General features: G+C 36.3%; 1 long non-coding RNA gene across 8 annotated transcripts; it reads left to right on the plus strand.

Annotated features, from left to right (window-relative positions):
* The first annotated feature begins 381 nt into the window (after positions 1–381).
* LOC140845963 (uncharacterized) lies at positions 382–20629 on the plus strand. Of its 8 annotated transcripts, none has more exons than XR_012124926.1 (8): positions 385–2115; positions 5253–5400; positions 5511–5675; positions 5964–8549; positions 10006–10245; positions 11176–11521; positions 17519–17675; positions 18166–20629. It is a non-coding gene; the product is annotated as an uncharacterized lncRNA (long non-coding RNA). The 8 variants fall into 8 exon arrangements; XR_012124928.1 differs by lacking the exon at positions 10006–10245 and having other exon boundaries at positions 387–2115; positions 5964–6514; positions 8367–8549; XR_012124923.1 differs by having other exon boundaries at positions 382–2115; positions 10006–11521.
* Positions 20630–21776: the final 1147 nt, after the last annotated feature.

Here is a 21776-nt window from a genome sequence, read left to right on the forward strand (position 1 = left end):
ATGGGGATAATTCTCAAGTGAAAGCCCAATTTTAAATACATTCTGTATCACTTTTCAGAAGTCTAAAATCGATTTACTTCTCTTCAAAGGAAGATCTGAGATGTTTTGAAAACATAGCAAAGAACTTACTAGAACATTTTTTGTTGGTCTTAAATTGAGTTGACTCTTAATTTGTTCAGAATTTTATTGATGTTTCCTTGTGTAATAGAAATATAATCACACAACTTTTAAAATCATTATCTATGATTTGATTCAGAAGTAACCATATTATTATTTCTTCTGCAAAAAGGAAATTCTTATACATGCATACAACATAATGCTAGAAGTCAATCTTTCCAAAAACTATTGTTTTTGCTTACTCTGTAGCTTTCCTATTATAAAACATATTTTAATTTTGCAAGTGAAAACATATTTCAAATATGTTAATTTGACAAAAACAATGGATTTTATAACAGTTTAAGACACCTATGCAAAAATATGACACATAAAATGATGAGTAGGCACCATCTTCCAAGTTAGTATACTTCTGCTAATGCAGCAGAAACAGTGTAATATTACACAATAACAAAGATTTCCTGAGGATTCCAGAACAAGACAAAGAATATATATATATATAATAAGTCAATGACTTGGACAAAAGCATTAAAGGTATTTGCCATTTTTGAAGGTTTTTGCTCCAAAGCAACATTTTAATTTAAACGTTGTTGATAATGCAATGTTACCGCTTCATGTTTGCAACTCAGCCGTTCTAATTACCTTGCCTGAGGCAGGCACACATCCTTTCTGTGCCTTCAGGAAGATGAGAAATGGAGCCAGATTCCATTTCCCTTCTCTTCACTTCACTTGCCTTATTTTCTTGGAGCACCTTTTGAAGCTGAGAAGGAATAAGAAATTGTGCCTTTGTTTCTGAATGGAGAGTTAATCCCCCTTAGAGAAATTCCTCTGATCAACCGGCTTCTAATTAGGGTTGGACCTTTTCTCTTGCTTCAGAACTTTTCTGTGGGACTTACAAAAGTTTGGTGAATATTATGCACTAAGAATAAACACACTGTGTTGATGGAATTACAAAACAGCTCCTCCAATTAACATAACATTTTCTTCACTTTTTAAAGCCACCCTTCAGTAAGATATTTTTGAGGTAAACTACAGAAAACTTCAAGATCATTACAGGTTATGACTGAGTTTCTTTCTTCCTCTGTATGAATGAAGTACCACTTCTGAAAAAGCACAGCTTCCTTTAATTGTCCTTGGAAATTATGAACCCTAGCATTATATGCAGTTGGTAGATTTACTGGGTGTGACCAAACTCCAATTACATAAGCTCCAGTTTGATATGATCTGCAAGGTTAATTCTATGAAAAATGTTTATTTGTAAAGTAGAATGTCTACACTTTTTTAAAACGGAGGATTGGTATATTGTTAGGCAACTAGACAAAATTGTACAATGTTATTTTTAAGCATAAGAATTAACACTGACAAAAGTATATTAGCTTTGGTTCTAGAGTCATGAGTTCTAAACTTGGATTTATTGATTAGCTCAGCTGTCCAGATGGAACCCCTTTTTTTTCATTCAACAGATTTATTCAACATGTATTTATGAAGATAACTTAGAGTGGAAGTTCAGTAACTAGTAGTTTATTTCCCTTCCCCTTGTCAGTGTGGGTCCCTTTCTCCCCATCTCCCTTTCACCACTCCATTATCACTTGTGTAATAGATTTATTGCAATAGACTCTAATTGTTTATTTTTCTAAATGCACCAAAATAATGTAAGCTCCTTATGCCCAGTGACTATGGCTTATCTCATATCATTATCCTAGCTTTTGGACACAGGATAGTTAATGTAGTCTTGTTGATCTGAATAAAATTACATTTATTAATGGTCAAAAGTGCCAAATACTCTTTATGTCTACCAAGCAGCCATTCTCTCTTCTTTCCAGCCAACAGAACCCTGCTTTTGTTTGGACACCAATGTGTCTATCCCCAAACCCATTCCTTATGAGTGACGTGTAAGGAGATCTGTCCTGTAGAAAGGCTTTTGGGAAAAACAAGAGGCCAGAGTGAAGCCAAGAGAAGATCCCAAGTCCTTTCCTCCCTAATGCAGACGCTATTATGCAGGTATGTGAGGCTTAGAAGTGCAGGGTCTATCTCGTGACCCAGAGGGGAGATGTCACTGACATACAGAAATTGGCAGACAAGAAAGCTATTAAAAAACTGGGTCCTTATTTACCTCATGGTGCGCGCACACACACACACACACACACAAATAGAATCAAAATCATATCACCTGCAACTAATGACAATTTTACTTCTTCCTTTCTGATTTGGATGCCATGCCTAATTGCTCCAGTTAGGACTTCCAGGACTATACTGAATAAAAGTGGTGAGTGTGGGTATCCATATCTTGTTCCTGATCTTAGAGGCAGAAACTCAACAAGAAAGCATTGGAATTGAATCATATTTTAGGCCAAATGGACTTAACAGGCGTATATAGAATATTTCATTCAATAACAGAGGAATACACAATCTTCTCATGTGCATGCAGAACACTCTCCAAAACAGATCATATGAAAGGACACAAGGCAAGTCTTAACAAATTGAAGACTGAAATCATATCAACTATCTTTTCTGACCACCACAGTTTGAAAATAGAAATCAACAAGAAGAAAGCTAGAAATTTTACAAATACGTGGAAATTGAACAACACACTTTTGAACAACAAATGGGCCAAAGAAGAAATCAAAAGGGAAAATAAAAAAACTTCATAACAAATGTAAATGGAAAACAATATAACAAAACCTATGGGATCTTTCAAAAGTACTTCTGAGAGGGAAGTGTAAAGCAACAAATGCATATACTAGGGTATTAGAAAGACGTCAAGCAAACTAACCTTATACCTCAAAGAACTAGAAAAAGAAGGACAAATTAAGCACAAAGTTAACAGAAGGAAAGAAATAATAAAGATTACAATGAAAATAAATGGAATAGAAACCAATAAAACAAAGGGATCAATAAAACTAAGAACTGCTTTTTTTTAAAGAAACAAAATTAATAAACCTTTAGCTAAACTAAGGAAAATACATAATACTCAGACAAGTAAAATTAAAATCCAAAGAGACATTATTACTGATATCACAGAAATACACAGAACATAGGATCATAAGAAACTACTATGAATACTTATACAGCATATAGTATAGGTCTATAAGTAAGATAGACTAGAAGAAATGGGTAAATTCCTAGAAACACACAACCTACCAAGAGTGAATCAGAAAAAAATATATGTGAACTGAGCAATAATAAGTGAAGAGATTCCCCATAATCAACCTCCCAACACAGAAAATCTTGACACCAGACAGCTTCAGTTGCAAATTGTATGAAACATTGAAAGAATAATTAATGTTAATCCTTTAAAAACTCATCCAAAAAATTGTGAAGAGGAGGGAGCACCTCCAAATTCATTCAACAAGGCCGATATTCCCCTGATTCCAAAGTAAGGACACTGCAATAAAAGAAAACTATAGATGAATATCCCTGGTGAATATAGATGCAAAAATTCTCAACAAAATATTAACACAATGAATTCAAGGAATATGACCGTGACCAAGTAGGATTTGATCCTGGAATGCAAGGATGGTTCACCATACACAGCGCCTAGAGTTACAGTGCACATTCTTCCCAAATGTTCTTGTAGAAGGCAGTGAGTTTGACTCCTTGGTGGTACTGTGTCTCATTCACCTTAGTGTCTCTGACCCCAGCACATCATATAACAGCATTTCATGCATGCTCAAGAAGTGTTTTAAAAGTAATTATTTAAAAATCTTCCTGTAAATCAATTACTATTAAACCTATAATCCTGTCTGCTGTTAAAAAAAAGATTAAATACATCTAAAAGTCCCTCCATATTCAACTCTTTACCAAAGTACTAGAAAATATAGCTCTTGCTCATATCTGGAGCTTACATTGACCATGTAAAAGAGTAATAAAATTAGAAGTGATTTAAAAATCTGTCTTTTTATTCATTAATGGCACAATATTAGAAATGACAATGAACATGAGTATTAAATTTGGTTGGCATTATTGTGTTTTTTTTCTTTGCCTGCTCACGACTTGATTTTTATTACATTAAGAGAGATATTAATCATACAGTAAGGCATGGATGAGCTGTAGTGAAACAAAATTAAAATCAAAGTCAATGTTTGATTTTCTGTCTAGATTTCTGAAATCAAAGCACTCAATTATAACTAAAACAGCAGCTGCAGATGTTTTGAAGAAAGTTAACCAGTTTGATTACCTAGGATCCTCCTGCCAGAGGTCTCTTAACTCTTTGTTAATGTGTGATTTATATTCTCTCCAAGGTGAGCTAAGTTTGAGTCTTAAGAAAAAAATAAAGAGGAAAAAGAGACTATTTTTAACAAATCAATGGTCTCACTTCAGAGGACTGTTTTGTTCTTAAATATGAGGCAGTATCTCAGAGTTGAGAAATATCTAGTCCTAAGCCTCATTCTGCTCTTTGAAAAGGACTCACAAACTGGTAATTGTAGGGATATTTCTTTCAGCTAAATTAATTTGAATGTCAGTCTTGTACTGATTTCCTGCTTTGTTTTCTAGAAATTTGTTGGCTATTTTCCTAAAAGCACAGTAAGTAGAAAGATGGTTTTAATCAAATCAATGTTTCCCTCTTAAAGAATCAGTCATCCCCTGCACAGATCATATATTCTTACAAATAAAAGTAAAATATTAAAATTATGCTAGTATACAAATTATGCTTGAGATTTGTGTGTTTTCATATTAGATTTTGGAATTAAAAAAAATCAAATCAGTCTCTTAATCTATTAATGGTTCAACATAATCCACCTAAATCCCCAAATAATTGTTTACGTATAGTATCTGGGAGGTTGTAGAGACCCAGTCAATCTGACAGACTAACAGTGCTCCCTCCCCTTCGATCATGCACTGGGCGTTCAGACAAAAAGAGGAACGAACAGCAGTAAGATTAGTCAGTGTCTGTATTTTCCCACATTATAAAGGTCAGATGACTTTAAGAGCTAGAGAGGTAAATTTTACTTGTTTTATTTATTAACCACATTTTCAGTTGTGATTCCTCATTCCTTCTTCCTCTAAAAGAAGAGAAAATAATACAGGTTGCCCCTCGAGCTATTAGTCAAGTGACCTACTTTCAGACATCCCTCTTCTGGGTTAGGCCAACTATGATTTTTTCACAGATGACCATATTCTCTTTTATTCCCATACAGGCATTCCTAGAGTTTTAAAAGGAAATTGTGGAGTTCCTCCAAAATCTGTGGTCAGAACACAAATATTTTGAAATAGTCTCCTTCCCAGCCTGCTGCAGTGATCAACATCACCAAGAGTCCTTTGTAGAAGAGAATCTTTGAAAGATTGGTAAGAGAAGTTTTTTAAAATCCTGTTTTGCCATCCATCATACTCTTTCATAGGACAAATTGTACATGATTCACATGCTTTCAAGTATTTTTTTTTCCCTATGTCTTTAGAAGTCTAGGTCCATTGCTGACACTCGAAATATTCATAAATATGAGAAGGTCATCACGACACCCACAGGATGCAGGAATGGAAAAAGTATTTTAGAAAGGATAAACTACATCATGCACAAATGGAAATAAAAGTCCGTATCTCCTCCCTCGTAGGAGAAGGAACAAGTAGGTCATTTTAAACTTCTGGTGGGTTTGACATTAGCATGAAGAGGGCCAGCACTTGTGAAATTCTTTTTGCCTGAAATAAAAGGAGAAGTGGAAAGGGAAACGAAGCTATAGATTTTTCCTAATTAAAATCTCTAGGCTAAAATGCCTACCACACAAACACACACATTAAATATTATACATATACTTACAGAAAATTTGTGCTAATTCATTACTTCTTCCTTTCCTCTTGTTTTATATAATAAAGCAGTGGTGATCAACATTGTAATTTGGTGTTTGCATCAGCAGCATCCAGCTGAGGCTGCAACTGGCTCCAGAGGAATTGATGTCCCCTGAGGATGGATAACAGCACAGCTATCAAGAGATACGGCGACTACGGAAATTTCTCTCTCCTTTTGGAGTAGGTGCTAAGAGCATCCTTCTTTGTATTAAGGATGGTCGTTAGTTGTGTCATATTGAGTGAAGCATATATTTGTTGTTTTATGGGAGGTCAAATATGTGTAGAAACATATGTATGAATGACTACATTGCATTAAAGTAGCTTGCAAATGTGTCCACAAAGTGAACATTTTTATACTGTGTTCTCACAAATTTTCCAAATATTTTCTTTTTCTAGGATAATTTGAAAATATGGCTTCCGTCACTACCTACATTCGATATCTTCATCTAGTACCAGTGTGAAGAGTCCTAAGTTTCTGTCACAGTAATTTGTGAAGGGGAACCAGTATTTGCTTTGCTGGCCTGTGGAGACTTATGTCTCTGAAAAAACTCTAACCCTGTGCCCCAGCGATGACCTCTGGAAGGGAAGACTCACAGAGTACCCGTCCCTGCAGCTAGATGTACCTCTTTGAGGATAATTGATGGTCCATTTCTGGGCGTTGGTGGAGAGATTTCCTGCACTGAGGGACAACATATTATTCTGAGAACTAAAACACCTATTAGGTTATGGCTAATGTTAGACATTCCCACAAGGCTACAGCCTTTCAGCAGAGTTTATTGGCAAAATGGAACAAGTATACACACTAATGTGCTCCTGGACGGGGCTCTGATATGTGGGCATGAGGGTGGAGGAAGGGGCTGCTTAGGGAGGTCAGTGTACCCATGGCCAGATGGCAGCCCTCCTAGTGACACCATCCCTAGATTTGTTAGCTCCTAAGCCTGAAGCTTCTGCTGCAGCATACTTCCTGGTGTGAGATGGAAGTTGCTGAATTCAGGGATACAACCCAGTTTTGAGATGTGCCAATGTTCTCCTTGCACTTGATGAAGATGCAATTTTAATTAAGTGATGAGGGCAAGTGGAAGGCTACAAAGCAGGCAGAATGGAGGCCAGTACATCTGGCAGCTTAAAAACAACAGGGTCCTTACCCCCCCCCCCAAATTTTTTTGAGTTTTATGGATTCCTGGGCAACAACCAACTGCCTTGCCAAGTGGTCAGGCAAATGCGCCCGGGAAGATTGTACAACTGAGAGTGTATCTGTGTGGGGAATGTAGCTGTGGAAATGCTGTAGAAATGCTCAGAATTAAAAGGAGTACCTGTAGTTACTCAACAGAAAGACTCAGCTACTGGCTGAAAAAGAGACTGGGAAGCAAAAACTGATGCCTTTGTTTAAATCTTACATGCAGCTCCATGTATCTCAAACAAGTAGACTGGAAAGTGTTAAACTATGAAACACTGTAAAATAATTATAGCTTTATCACATTATGAAGCTGCTAATGTGACAAGTTATAGAACTCAACAGTAAATAAAGATGTGTCGGATTTCCCAGAGATAATAGCTGACCACAGCTGGTGAGCAGGCTCCATAGGATCCTTACCATAGCCAGAACTGGCTTCAGGTGGCTTCTGATTGGGATGGACTATTCTTTTGGGTACTTTCCTTGTCCTGTAAAGGAAGGAAGAGCTGAGAATTCCACAAAATTTTTGGTATGGAGTATCTACCACTTTGGTCCAAGGCTATATTTCACTTAGTGAAAGTATATGTTTCACAAAGAAGCATAACATCATATGGACTTAATGGTTTGAGAACTAGAATGGATAGTTAAGAGGAAAGTTAACAAAAAGTAGGAGTGGTCAGAGTATGAAGGGCTGGCTGACTTGACTGGGTGCATATACATGAAATCTGGATATGAGTCATAAGGAAGAGAGGAAATTCGTTGAGGTTTCTGGGGTGTGGAAGTGGGAAGGAGGGATGGAGAATGACATAAACACAAACTATCATTTGCACTTTACAAATTGTTTCATCAGGTCCAGGTGTACTGTGTCTGGGGCTCACTTGCATTCCACCACAAGGGAAACTTGCTAACCTTATTCAATTCCTCTGAATTTCTGTGCATTCTTAAGGGAACAATGGCTGCCTAGTGACTTCAGTTTGTGTGGTTAAATTAGGGGTGACTTAAGTACAGGCCCACAGTTTAGTTACTGAAATTGCTCCCTTCCATTCTTTCAATCTGTGTCTGGACAAAAAGGAACCTCTAAGGAAGCCATATCTGTTCTGTGGGCTGGTTGATGCATGAATCAGATATCCCACCCAGGGTGGCTGAGTCTACATGAAGACAGGTAATAAATGAAATTTAAAAACATAGCAAGCAGGAAATTCTGGCAAAAAGGAAGTGATCATTGAAATCGTTGGTGGTGTCTTAAAGAAAGAGGATATCTCAGAACAAAAGTAATTTTCTTAGTTTTTTCTTTCAGATGCAATCCCATTCATGGCTACTGCTGGAAGAAATCTCTGGATTTGTTTTCTGCTGGGAAGGATGCTTGACTGAAGCTGGACTCTAAGATTATCCAAACAATCTCCATGGATGTTTTAGAAGGAGATCAACCAGCAGCCCCTGATGATGAGGATCCTAGCTAAGACCTGCCTGAGAAACAGTGGTTTGTAGTTACCATTTGGATTGTGTGTTTTGTATTCTTGGTTGTAGTGTTTCTACCTTTGCACTGAACTGACATGCTGTTGCTGGCAGCTGATGGATTGTGTTGCCGTAAATCACTGTTGCCTGTCACAGTCACACCTGGAGTATGAAGAGCAGCATGTCATTATCACCCGCTCTGAATGGTTTAAAAAAAAAATGTTACTAGGTGTGACTGTACATGGGACACTACATACACAGGAGGTCGAGCAATTAGATATGCAAAATGGTGACTCTTGCCATCATAGAGCAGGCACAGATCATTGGCAGTTTTCCCCAGGACATGCAACATCTTTCAGGACATGCCAGAAGGTAATTTTAGAAACTATGACACAAATTGAATGGCAATTCAAACTGGTAATCTCCTGGGGCACTTTATCCTTCTGGCGATACACAATATACTTGATTCTTAGAACTCTCATTTCTGTTTATATTCCAATCTATTCTTTTTTTTTCTTTTTTAGGAGGGTGAATCCCATCTATTCTTGTATGTTTTCTACCTTTCCACTAGAGCCCTTAGCATATTAATCATAGTGATTCTAAATTAACAGTCTGGTAATTCCAACAGCCCTATCATATCTGAGTCTTGTTCTGATATTTGTCCTGTCTCCTTAAACTGTGCTTTTTGCCTATTGATCTGCCTTGTAATTTTTGTTGAAAGCTGGCGTGATACACTAGATGAAAGAAACTCCAGTAAAGAGACCTTTAGTGATGCAGTTGCTGCGCTGCAGGGGAAGGAGAGGTGTCCTGTGGTCCTGTGGTTAGGTCTCAGTCTCTTAGTGAGTCTGTGCCCTAGGCTGTGAATTTCACGAGCGCTTCTCAGTCCAGGAGCTGGAGTTGGATATTTCCCTTCCCCAGGTTGGTTAGGCTGTGATAAACCCCATTTGGTTAGGCTCCATTAAAATAGTTTCTCCTGAGGGCAGGCCTGGTTACAAACAGAATGCTCTGGCATATTCCAAAATAGTTACTTTTGCCCTCTCCCTGCCAGAAGGCCAAGAGAATTTTTCTGTAATATTCGCTGTGTGAACCTGATAGAGCTCTAGGAGATGAAACTCACAAAAGTGTGGCAGGTCCCCTGGGAGTTTTAATTCTTAAACTTGAGTCCATAACATCATATGGACTTAATGGTTTGAGAACTAGAATGCATAGTTAGAAGGAAAGTTAATAAAATAAAAACTCCTGAGGCATCCACACTGAGCCTCCAGCAATTCATCGATTACAGATCAGCTGCTTCTACGGGCAACCAGTTTCCACAGAGTTTTCTGCTCGTGGAGTTCCACCCTGGCCAGCTGTGATTCTCCCTGTCTGCCTGCCTGTCTCTCCAGGTATCAGGCAGTGGTTGTCGTGGGTCCTCACTTCTCCAACGTATCTAGGAAGACTTGTTGATTTTTCAGTTTGTTCAGCTTTTTACTCATTGTTAGGATGGAGTGGCAACTTCCAAGCTCCTAACATGCTGGATCAGAAACTTGAAGTCCTCTACAATACACCTGAGATGCACCTATGCCATAAATGCTCAGACTTGGAAGTTAACGCACTGGTGTCTCACTCAGCACCGGCCCCAACAGACCAAGAGGAAATTGGAGGTTGGAAACTGGTGTAGTGAGTGAGTCATGGGACTGAATCAAGACAGAAATCTAGCTTCGAAAAATTGGAACATGCAGGTGAATGCCTGTGTCCAGACCTCTGAAAAGCTACAAATAATTACGGCTAAATGGGGTAGGAGTACAGCCCAGTTGGTGAGAAATATCAGAAGTTTGTGAAGGAATATAATCAAAGTTAATGAGTTTTCTCCCAACTGTTCATTGGATCATGGAGGTCCTGGTAGTTGTTGCTGATATTTTGATGTTTTAGTATATTTACATTGATGCAACCAATATTATATAAGTTGCTAACTTAAGAATTATAAGAAAAAGATGGGGGAAAAGTAAAAATATTGGCAAGAGTTGGGAAGACCCTGGAAGTAAAGGTTAACAGGCGATTCTGTGCCCTTTCTTCTAGCTTCTGGGACACCTGAGTATTTAACCTTTGGCTGTATCTTCCTTGTAATGCTAATCATGGAGTTAACTTGGATGGACCTTCAGGGTATTATGCTCAGTGAAATAAGCCAGGCAGAGAAAGACAAATACCATATGATTTCACTTATTTGCAAAATATAAAAACAAAACAAAACAAAATGAACAAAATAGTAGACTCACAAACACTGAGAAGTGACTGATGTTTACCATGAGGGAGGGGTTGGGGTAGGCAGGAAGGGTGAGGGGTAACGGGGCATAAAAATTCTCAATCATAATATAAGTTGGTCACAGGGATGGTAGTACGGCATGGAGAACACAGCCAAGGATCCTATAACATCTTCCTATGTTGACAGACAGTAACCACACTGGGGGGGTGAGGATTTAATAATATGGATAATGGTAAGCCACTGTGTTGTATACTTGAAACCAGTGTAAGATTGTATATCAATGATACTTCAATTAAAAACATAATTAATAGGAATATACCTATCCTTAATCAAACATAAAGCAGAACATGATTGAAGCTAATGTACTAAACTAAGCATCTGTGCCTCATTTTTGGTACTGTTTTTCAAGCAATGAATAACAGCGTTGGGAAGAGTCAGCTGCAGTGGGAGACCAGGCCATCGTCACGTTCACTTGGGGACGGCGTGTGACTAGTGCTGTACAAAAGCGGAAGCAACTGCTTTCCTAGGCAGACATCGTTCATCTCCCCGTAGCCCTGGAGCTCTCGCCGCACATACCAGAATACAGAAGGGCATCAGACGCAATGCCTGGCAGTCATGAGAACTCAGCTGTGTTGTTCTTTTTTATGGTCTTTCTTAGAGCAGAGTAAACTTTGTGCTACATGAAGACATGTGATGGTTATTCCAAATCCAAGACCACTGTTACTAAAATACAATTGGAGCAGGAAGACATTGCAGTGAGTATAATGGAAATAATGTGTCTTGAGTACTACGTGAACCACTAGACAGATAGGAACTATGTTATGTGCACTCTGCATCCTGAATGCCTAGAAGCTTGGTTGCTCATTAAATGACTTAGAAAAATGTGTGTTTATTGATCCAACCAGTATTTTTGAGCAACATTTTTGTTGTCATTACCATAATGGTTATGAGGGTATAATTCAGAATATGATTGAAATGGTCTGTCCTAGTAAAACATGCACTATACTCTAGTGAGGAATTAAAAGAATATGCAAATAAAATGGTTATAACTCATGACATTGTAATAAACTTTTGCCCAATAGGATGAGAAACTAAATAGCGCATTTCAGAAAATATACTATTGAAATAAAAATCTCATTGTACTGATACTGAATGGTGATGAAAGAAAGTGAAATGGCCAAAAATTTTGTTGAGATGTTCACCCCACTGGGAATTTTGGGTCTCTTAATTTCTCTCCCATAAGTTTGGCAAAAATTGAGAACCTTATAAAAAAAATAGAAGGTCTGACTGCTCACAAGAAACTAATTACCATAGCCACTTCAAGAACAATGTGGCTGATCTAGATATATTGAAAGTGAATATAAGCTCTGCCCTAGCAGTTCTACGTATAAGAATATAACCTAGAAAACCCTCTTATTTGTACATACATTGTGGTATATCCATACAATACATTAGATCAAACAATGTAACTTTGCCAACATTTGACTGCTTATACTTACGGAAGACATAGTTAAAACTGAAATGAATGTATATGTTGAGGTAGATAAATCAAAAAAGAAAACATGCAGTGAAACAAATTGGATGCAAAGGAAACAAAAGTGTGCTATTTTTTAATTTAGATAATTGAAATATACAAAACAACATACTGGTAGTATTCATGGACATGTGCCTATGTGTAGTAAAAGCATAAGAACTGGAATGGGTGGTGCACACATATATTTTTGCACAGTCAGTGAATGAACTAGTGTGTTTGTATTTGTGTGGATATCCTGAGGGAGGAATTGCAAGGATGTAAATGGAGATGCAAAGGTCAGAGGAAAAGGAGAAAGATATTCACAGATAATGAGTGGGAAGAAGTGCTGAAAAATAAACATAAAATATCAAAATATATCTGATACATACAAAAACATTAACCAATTCTCACAGGTCAGGGTGACTTTGACATAGATTTCCAGGATCCAGAGGATAAAATCACCACACAGTTTTGAAAGATTTTACAGGAATCCATTTTAAGAATGTAAATAAGCAAGTCAAAATTTTTTTCCTAGTTTTATGTTTTAAAAATGTTCCTTCCCTTGAAAACATTTTATTTTTCTCATTTGCTAGAGTCTCTTTCTCTAAATTTTCTGAAATATTTTAGACTGGAATGTATCCGTTTTCTACTCCCCCAACGCCGCCCTGCCACCTCCCCTCCTGTGGAACTCCTGCTCTTGGCATATGATGCTTTGAATTACTTTACTTCCAAGATCATATGCTTCTTATGACTACAAAATTTAGTTGATTCAGTCAACTGACAAAATCATTCCACTACTTTTTTCCTACTCTTTTAAAGCCATTTAATATATACTGTATCTAATAGCTAGCAAAAAGGAATATATAACTACTATCAGAGCCATTAAGGCATAAAACAAGATTTAATCTAAACCAGGAATCTAAATACTAGTTGGGAACAAAAACAAATTCATCTAGTGTTAGCAAAGTCTCAAAATGACTCAGATCATAGGCTGCAGATAAAACAGAAAATAAAATGCCTTACAAATACAATATAAAGGATGAAATCTCACCCATAACCTGCTTAGGAAATTGATAGTATTGTATTCTAATGCTGTAAAGTATTAATATACTTATATTTTTTAGATTATCTTAACATTTCAGATTACTGTCCTGATATTCTTTAAGATCTTTGGAAAACAAGCCACTGTGGCTTTTTAAACTACCAATACATTTAATGAATAAAGTTTAGATAGATTTAACGTAAAGGTGATTGTGGATATTTTCTAAAAGCTTTAAAAAATATATATGGTGTGTGTGTATGTGAGAGAGAGAGAGCAAGAGAGAGAGAGAGAGATTTTATTCAGTTTTATCCTATTGGACAAAAAAGACTCCCTCTCTGTCTCTGTCTTTGTGTCTCTCTCAAACATAAAGAAAGAATTTAAGATCTAGGAAACATTCGGATGGAAAAATAACCATCCCATAGAGCACAATGTTTTCTATTGAGAAAAGAACTGAGTGTTGTATAAAAATAAACAAGATTAATCAACAAGTAGGTTAAAGACTAGTTTTTCAGGTATAATTATGATACTTTAATTTGGTAATTTCCTTCTGGTAAGTTGTAACTTCCTATAGGAAGAGTCCATTTTCCAGATTCATAGTTTCTTAATTTATAACAGTATATTCTTAGCAGTTGTCTGATTTAATGTCTCTGCACAAGGAAAGGATCATTTTACATTTAATTTCAGAAAAAATGTAATCAGAAGAGTAGGATTCAAATAACATGAAGAAATTCACACATGCCCCATTCTAGACTATGAAAAAGAAATACTGAAGGGCAAGACAAACAGCTTGGAACGGGATGATGTCAAGAATAAACCCTTTGTTCAGCAGTTTATTAAAAATAAAAATAATAATAATAAAGGGAGAAATGTGGGATCCACATATAAATCAAGTATAAAAATCAAACGAATATTCATATTTGACCTGATTGTTTATAGTTCATAATGTGTGATCAGAACTGAAAGTTTCTGTGATGACTGCCCTTGTACTGTTCACCATGTAAGAACTTACTCACTATGTAAGAATTCGTTCACTATGTAAGAATTTGTTCGTTATGCTTCAGAAGATTGGAGACTGATGAGAATTAGGCTTGAGATGGATTAATGATTGTGCATTGAGCATTGACCCCCCTATACAGAATTTTATTGTTGTTAACAACCATTTGATCAATAAATATGAGAGATACCATCTCAAAAAAAAAAAAAAAAAACAAGAATCAACCCTTTGCAGCTGACCTGCTGGGCGACTCAGAAGCAGTAAGAGAAGTACTTACGAATGTTGTGCTAGAACGGAGAGTTAGTGTGGCATGCATGTCCAGTCTGCAATGCTAATGTGTTTGTAAGCAAACTCTTTGAGACTGTGAGGTAATAGTGGAGAGGATGTCATCATGCTAATGATTTTAACATACTACCAGAAAAAGCCAAAAAAAAATAAAGCTTCAGATTAATGGAATGGTTCACCTGTATTATTTCTTTATTTATATTAGGGTAAAGGGTATTTGGCTAATTCTGTAGCTGAATTTCTGACCAATGCCTTTTTGTGAATAAAGGAAAAAAAAATTTTTTTGAACTAATTTTAGAGTTAACAGATGAGCCTTAGAGAAGTTCCTCTGGAGTGAAATGGAGAAGTGAGTTTCCTGTCTGTCAGAAGCAATCTACCCCACCAGCCTTTGCAGGGAGTTTGGAAGGGTTACAGATACTGTGTGCAAAAGGTTTCGGCAAGAGAAAGTGATAAAAAATTGTTGTGTTTAACTATCATTAACAATTTATAGTATTGTTTTCCTTAATTTGGAGATACATTTTTTACAAATCAGGACTTTTTTTTACATGTTTTTCTTCTCTTCTTGTGCTTTAAATTCTATTCTTAGTGAGAACCTATACTTTTTTTTCACATATTAGGGTCACGTTGATTCCTCATTATTTTAATGACCAAGTATTACCTCATATTTTTCTGTATTCCAGTTCATTTTTAATTCCTCATTTAAAGGGACTATTTTGCATTTGTCTTTCCAATCTTTTCTTTTTTATCTTACTTTATTCTTTTTCTCTTGTGGCTAATTTTGTTCTATCTGCCTTCTTCCATGTAAAAGTCATGTTCCCCTTGTTGAATTATATTACTTAACATTTTTCTGCTTTCTATAACCCAATAAGCATCTTTTCCGTCTTCTATTATATGTCTTTATTTTTTAAGGTTTTAATGGAAAAAGTAAACATGTAGAGACAATAGCATAATAAATTCTCATGTACCCATCACTCTGTTTCAGCAACTGTAAGTTGCTAATAATTATTTGCTATGTATGTCTTTTGACATTTTTATTTTTTTATAGAAAAAATAAGCAACCAATTGATTCCAACTATCATTGGCCTCACACAATTTGGTTTTACAAATATGCATACTTTCTAATAAGCCCCATCAGAATCTCATTTGTGTGTGTGTGAAATATATACCATACACTCTAAAATGAAAGCTGTCATGGCTCTATTAATAAAAAGCCAAGTCAAATTTAGGACAAAAATATAACCAGGAATAGCAAAGGATATTTCATAATGATAGATGGGTGAAAAGAAATAACGATCCTAAGAGGGTAAGCACCTAATATCAAGGACTTAAAATGCTGGCAGAACAGAATAAGAAAGGTTATGAAGCCACATCTCTCCCCTGGCTTTCTCTATGAAACTTCCAGGACCAGAAACACAGGACCCAAGACAAGTAAGGTTACAGAAGCTCTGAACGAGATAATACCACAAGAGTAGACTACACAGTCCCTTCAAGCACACAGTTCACAAGGAAAACACTTACTACGGTCCACAAGACAACCTACAACACATTTAACAAGACTTCAATCATACAAAGTATGTGCACCAGCCCAAGTGCAATTAACCTGGGAATCACTACCAAAGACACACCAAAAAGGGGCGGGGGGGGATTCAAGAATGTATTTCTGAATAACCCATGGGTCATAAAACCACTAAGGAAATTATAAAATATGTTTATCTAAATGAAATGAAAACTGTCAACGCCATCATTGCCTATGAAGTAGAAACCCACAGTGTTAAAAGTTCTAGTAAAACTCATCAGATTTCCACATAATGATACAATGCTGATAAGCCTCAAAGAAAAAGAAAAAGAAAATAGTCTCAATATATTTTCAATGCATTTCTTAATTTAAAAAAAGGAACAGTGTCCATTGAGAACATCAAAAGCAGCAAAAACATGCTAAAAATACATTTTGGAGGTTTTTTTAATTGGTTTATGATTTTGATTCTAATAGAAATTCTTATCAACCTCAAGGTCATACAGAAAGTATTGTGTATTGTCTTCTAACAATTTCATGTCTAAACATGTCCTTTCTGCCAGATGAATGTTTTGGAGTCTTTCCATCTTGTTTCCCTGTTTGTCAACTTGTTCTTTATACTTTTCATCTCTTCAGGTCCTATCGCCTCTGAATCTTTCTACTGTGTTTCTTGTGAATTCTTCAGTATTTCTTCAAATGCACAAATGTTTGTGACTAGTATAGGGTTTTGTTCACATATTGACTTTTGATTCCAAAAGATAGATACACACATACATGCATATGTATTCATTTTGAGATTTTCTAACAACTTAATTGTTATTTTGCATATTTCACTGTTTTTTAAAAATAATTTCTAATTTTTTTATGAGTCTTATTCTTCCCTGAAGACCTTTGAGGTTTAAAAAATAAAAATTTAAAGACATCTTCAAATCTTTGTGCTACTCTTTATATATTTTGGGGAAGGAAGCTCATTACCAATTGTATAATTATTTTCTTAGCATTAAACCAGAATTAAGTGGGCTAATTTTCAGTTAAACATAGAAAATGACAACTATAAAACTAATAAAACCTGACTAAACATTTTGACCAGCATTCACCTAATTGATAAAAAACAAAAGCAAAAGCAAAATAAATGTCAAAACCCAACTATCCTGCTTGTTAGGATTGTAGAGCCTTTTTGCGAAGAAATAAACAAAAACACTACAGTGCTGTAGAACAAAGTTCTGGAAGACAACATCCCAAGACTAAGTCATAAGTGTGCCAGTAGTATCACCACATGCAGGCAGTCCCCTCTGTCTTTGCAGCATCTCCCCTCCATCCTATGATAGTTTGATGAATTTTCCCCCAAAGTAGAAAAAGGTGCCTTGTGTTGCCTTAATTGTGCAATCCTCCCCCAACTTGGCAGGAACAATCAGTATGAGAACAAGAACTTCAGAGTCCTGGCCAACAGTCTGGAGAAACAGCTTGATATTGTCCACAACCAGGCCACGTGCAAGAGCTGTGATGCAGCGGCATCTCCAGAAAGCGAGCAAGCGCCATCCTTGAACAATGTGTGAAGCCAGGTAGGCTTGCTATTTGTAGGCTTTTAACACACAAACTACCTATTTTAAATAGCTGGTGGCTTGTCATATTTTACATTGTTTTAGGTGGGAGAATTTTAGAAGTTTGTATCACCAAGTGATTCTTTTCTTTTAATGGAGCTTCTTTTAGGGTTGCCTAAAACTCTGTGTCTGTTACGGGTTTTTAATCAAGAAAACAATTTATTCCCTGGCCAGATAATTTTATTTTCACTGGGAAATTAAACTGTCAGAATACATGTTTTAAGTACATGCAGAATACCAATGTGATCTGCAAATACTTACTGCTCGCAGTGTATTGTACAACATAGTACCTCAGGCTAAAAACATGAAGTGAACTCTATTTTTACAAATATTCCACATACTAGAGAAAAAAATTAAATCTTATTTTCTATGTGACTAACTCATCACTCTCATAGCCTTCTCTTTCTTATGCTATACTGATCCATTTTCAGGTATTTTTCTTTCTTCACAGGTGAAACAAATTCTTTGGATTGCCACTTGGACAGAGGAAAAATGTTATTGTTGGAAAAAAAATGTGATTGCTTAATGAAATGCCAATCAAGATCCTTTGGTCCATTTAATTCAGGAATTGGCTACTTTCTTAACTCCCCAGGTGGAGATACTTTACTCTAATGGTGAAATCTTTTGTAATTAGAATTCATGTATATTCAAAACATGAGCCCAGCATGGCAGTATCAGAAACAATTTCCCTCCCTTCATGACTCTACATGGATCACTGTGTTGTGAATCTAAAGGACTGGTTTCCCTGGGATTTTTTCCTGTATTTGATGGGATTGTCAGTGGTACCATGTTCCGGCTAACCCATGGTGTGTAAGATTACCAAATGCTGACTCTCAAAATTCCTTCCATGCACTTGTACAGTTTTTATTCACAGTGATGCCCCTTTAAACTGTTTCCACAATACTGAGCCATTATGCTAAGCACAGAGCCCACGGTTTCTCCTTTAATGCTCACAATTGCCAGAGTAAATGAAAAAAATTATGGCTTTGGGAGATCAAACGACTTGCCCAAGGTCATGAATCCAGTAGTAACTGGTTGAGTTGTGATGAATATGCAGATATGTTTTATTCCAGAAGATCCCTGTAATTGTAGAGTTATAAGAAAAACGCAGTTGTGTGCATTTTCTAACAGTCTGAGAAATCCTCAAGATTGTTTTGCTGTTTTGTATAAGGGGTTTAAAGCTCAGTTTTTCATAACAGCCACATGCAGGGCATTAACTGAAATGGGATACTGATTCAAACAAACCATATATGAAATCTACTTATACAAAAGGGTAGAAATTTGAGAATGGACTTGATATAATACTGGAATTACTAATTTTCTTAGATATTTAATGATACCATGGGCATATAGGAGAATGCCATTCTTAGGAAATGTCTGCTGAAGTATGTTAAGGATTAAATGTCATGCCCATAATTACAAATGCTTAGAAAAATGTCAAAAACATAGATATATAGACACATAAATAAGGCAGATGTAAATGTTAAAGTAAGTGGGCATTTATTATACAATGTGTTTAATTTTCTGTATGTATGACATTTTTCACAATAAAAAATTGAGTGAAAGAAAGAAAGAGAAAGAGAGAAAGAAGGGAAGAAAGAAAGAAAAGATTCTATCCTTGAAGTCACAATCTTTGAGTATGAATCCTTTTCTTCCTCTTACTATCTTGAGAAATGTTATGGGCTTCATATCCTCCTATGTAAAATGGTGATAAAAGTATTAGCTAGTTTATGAAGAACCTAGCACTAAGTGGCTACAAATATATTTTGTTATTATTCAGCACTCCGAAATTATTTTCAGTATGTGATGGTCAGTAGAGCCCATATATTTCTGTTTGTATTATTTGCAAATTCTTTGGGAATTAATCTAGCTAGACCCTTAAAAACCAGAGTTAAATTAGTAAAAATATACTTAGCCATGACTGGCTATAGGGAGGTTCCACTTCTGCTTTCCTTTAATTATAGAAGAACCATGAAAGTGGGTGGTTCTTACATTCTACTGGGTGTAAAATGCAACAATTTTGCCTACATTTTTTAAAAATAATAATCATTTAGATATAAATTTTGGATAAAAAAATCAGCTTGCCTATAACGAGAAGAAAAATCCTGAACCAAGTGGTAATTTATGCAGTTTTGGAGATAATAGATGGTGATTCAAGCTGAGTACAAAATCTTTTCAAATGGTAGTATGGACATTAGCTAATGGTCTCTGATAACAATAGAGCTCAATAACATTTGACCCAGGAATTCCACTCCTAGGAATTTACCCAAAGAAAACAAGATCCTTTATTTTAAAACACATATGCACTCTATATTTATTGCAGCACTATGTACAATAGCCAAGATATGGAAGCAACCTAAGTGTCCATCAGTAGATGAATGGATAAAGAAGATGTGGGACATATACACAATGGAATATTATTCAGCCATAAAAAGGAAACAAATCCTACCATTTGCAACAACATGGATGGAGCTGGAGGACATTATGCTCAGCGGAATAAGCCAGATGGAGAAAGACAAATGCCAAATGGCTTCACTCATTTGTGGAGTATAACAATGAGGCAAAACTGAAGGAACAAAACAGCTGCAGACTCACAGACAATGAGAAGGAACTAGTGGTTACCAAAGGGGAGGGCTGAGGAGGGGGAAGGGGAAGGGAGGGAGAAGGGGATTAAGGGGCACTGTAATTCGCAATCATAATACAGGTAAGTCACAGGGAAGACCATACAGCACCAAGAAGACAATTAATGACTCTATAACATCTTAATACATTGATAGACAGTGACTGCAATGAAAGAGGTGAGGACCTGATAATATGGGTGAATGTTGAAACCACTATGTTGTTTTTGTGAAATCAGCATAAGATTGTATATCAATGATACCTTAATAAAAAATAAAAATTAAAAAAAAATAAAACCCCATGAATGTCAATAATTGTTGCCAAAGCTGAGTCCTACATCAGGTACCTTTTGTTACTTTCCCAGTACACTTCTTCACCTCTTCTTCATCCTCAACAATTTCTCATTCCTCTTTGGAAATTCATAGTTTCTGGGAGGGTAGACTCCACCCCAGCTCGTAACCTAGTTTTAAGGCAATCGGCGAATCACCTGTCACAGTGACTGGATGAAGACCGAGCATGTCAGCTAAGGTGATTCAAGTGGAGATGCCACAGATTCACTATGAATGCAGGAAAGCTATGCCTGACTTTTTTTTTTTTTTGATTGAACACAATCGAATAGCACAGGGAGGTGCTGAAAGCCATCTTGGATCCTCAAAAAGTTGTCACCAGAATATATAGCTGAATTGTGGAAGTTGGAGCAAAGAGATTGCAAGAAACTAAGTCTTAGCTAACAAGGCAGTGCCACCTAATTGGCCTCGTATGAAACCAGATCTACCTCTGATACTTTATTTACAAAAGGAAAACTTTAAATTCTTCATTGTTTCTGCTGGTGGACTCTGATTGCTGTTATTGGAAACTTAAAACATTCTTACTAGCACATGTTACTAGGTACCTTCTGTGCTATGGGAGTTGGCATAAGCCACACAGCTTTGGTCTCCTGTGCAATTCCATGCAATTATGGAAGTCAGAGCATTATTGAACCTGACCCGTCAAAATTCTTCAAAAATTCAAGTGTTCAGCATTAAACAAATCACTCTAAGGAAAACAGTTTATTTTCAATCTGTAATTTAAAAATTTATAAACACCAAACTTTATGATTAGAAGATAAAATTCCCATCGTATGCCACTGTCTCTATTGTGCTTGTGTCCATTCCCCTTCGGGTTTCGATTTTGCATTTTTCAAACCAATGTTATCTTGAGAGATGAGCTTCTGCATAAACCTCTAATCAAAATTATATGATCCAGTGGTTTGTTTTAGCAAGTGCCTCACTACTATTCTCATTGACATTAAAACTCAGTGAATCAGAAGACACCAAAGGCTTGCCTTTGATACAAACTTCTAGCTGTGCGCCTAGCTGACTATGTATCCGAGTACACATCTAACATTTTCAGGTGGATGGCTGCCTATGTTTTCAGTCCCTGGATTCTGTTTCTGCTCAGGTC

Source organism: Manis javanica, chromosome 14, assembly GCF_040802235.1.
Source record: "Manis javanica isolate MJ-LG chromosome 14, MJ_LKY, whole genome shotgun sequence".
Taxonomy (NCBI): domain Eukaryota; kingdom Metazoa; phylum Chordata; class Mammalia; order Pholidota; family Manidae; genus Manis; species Manis javanica.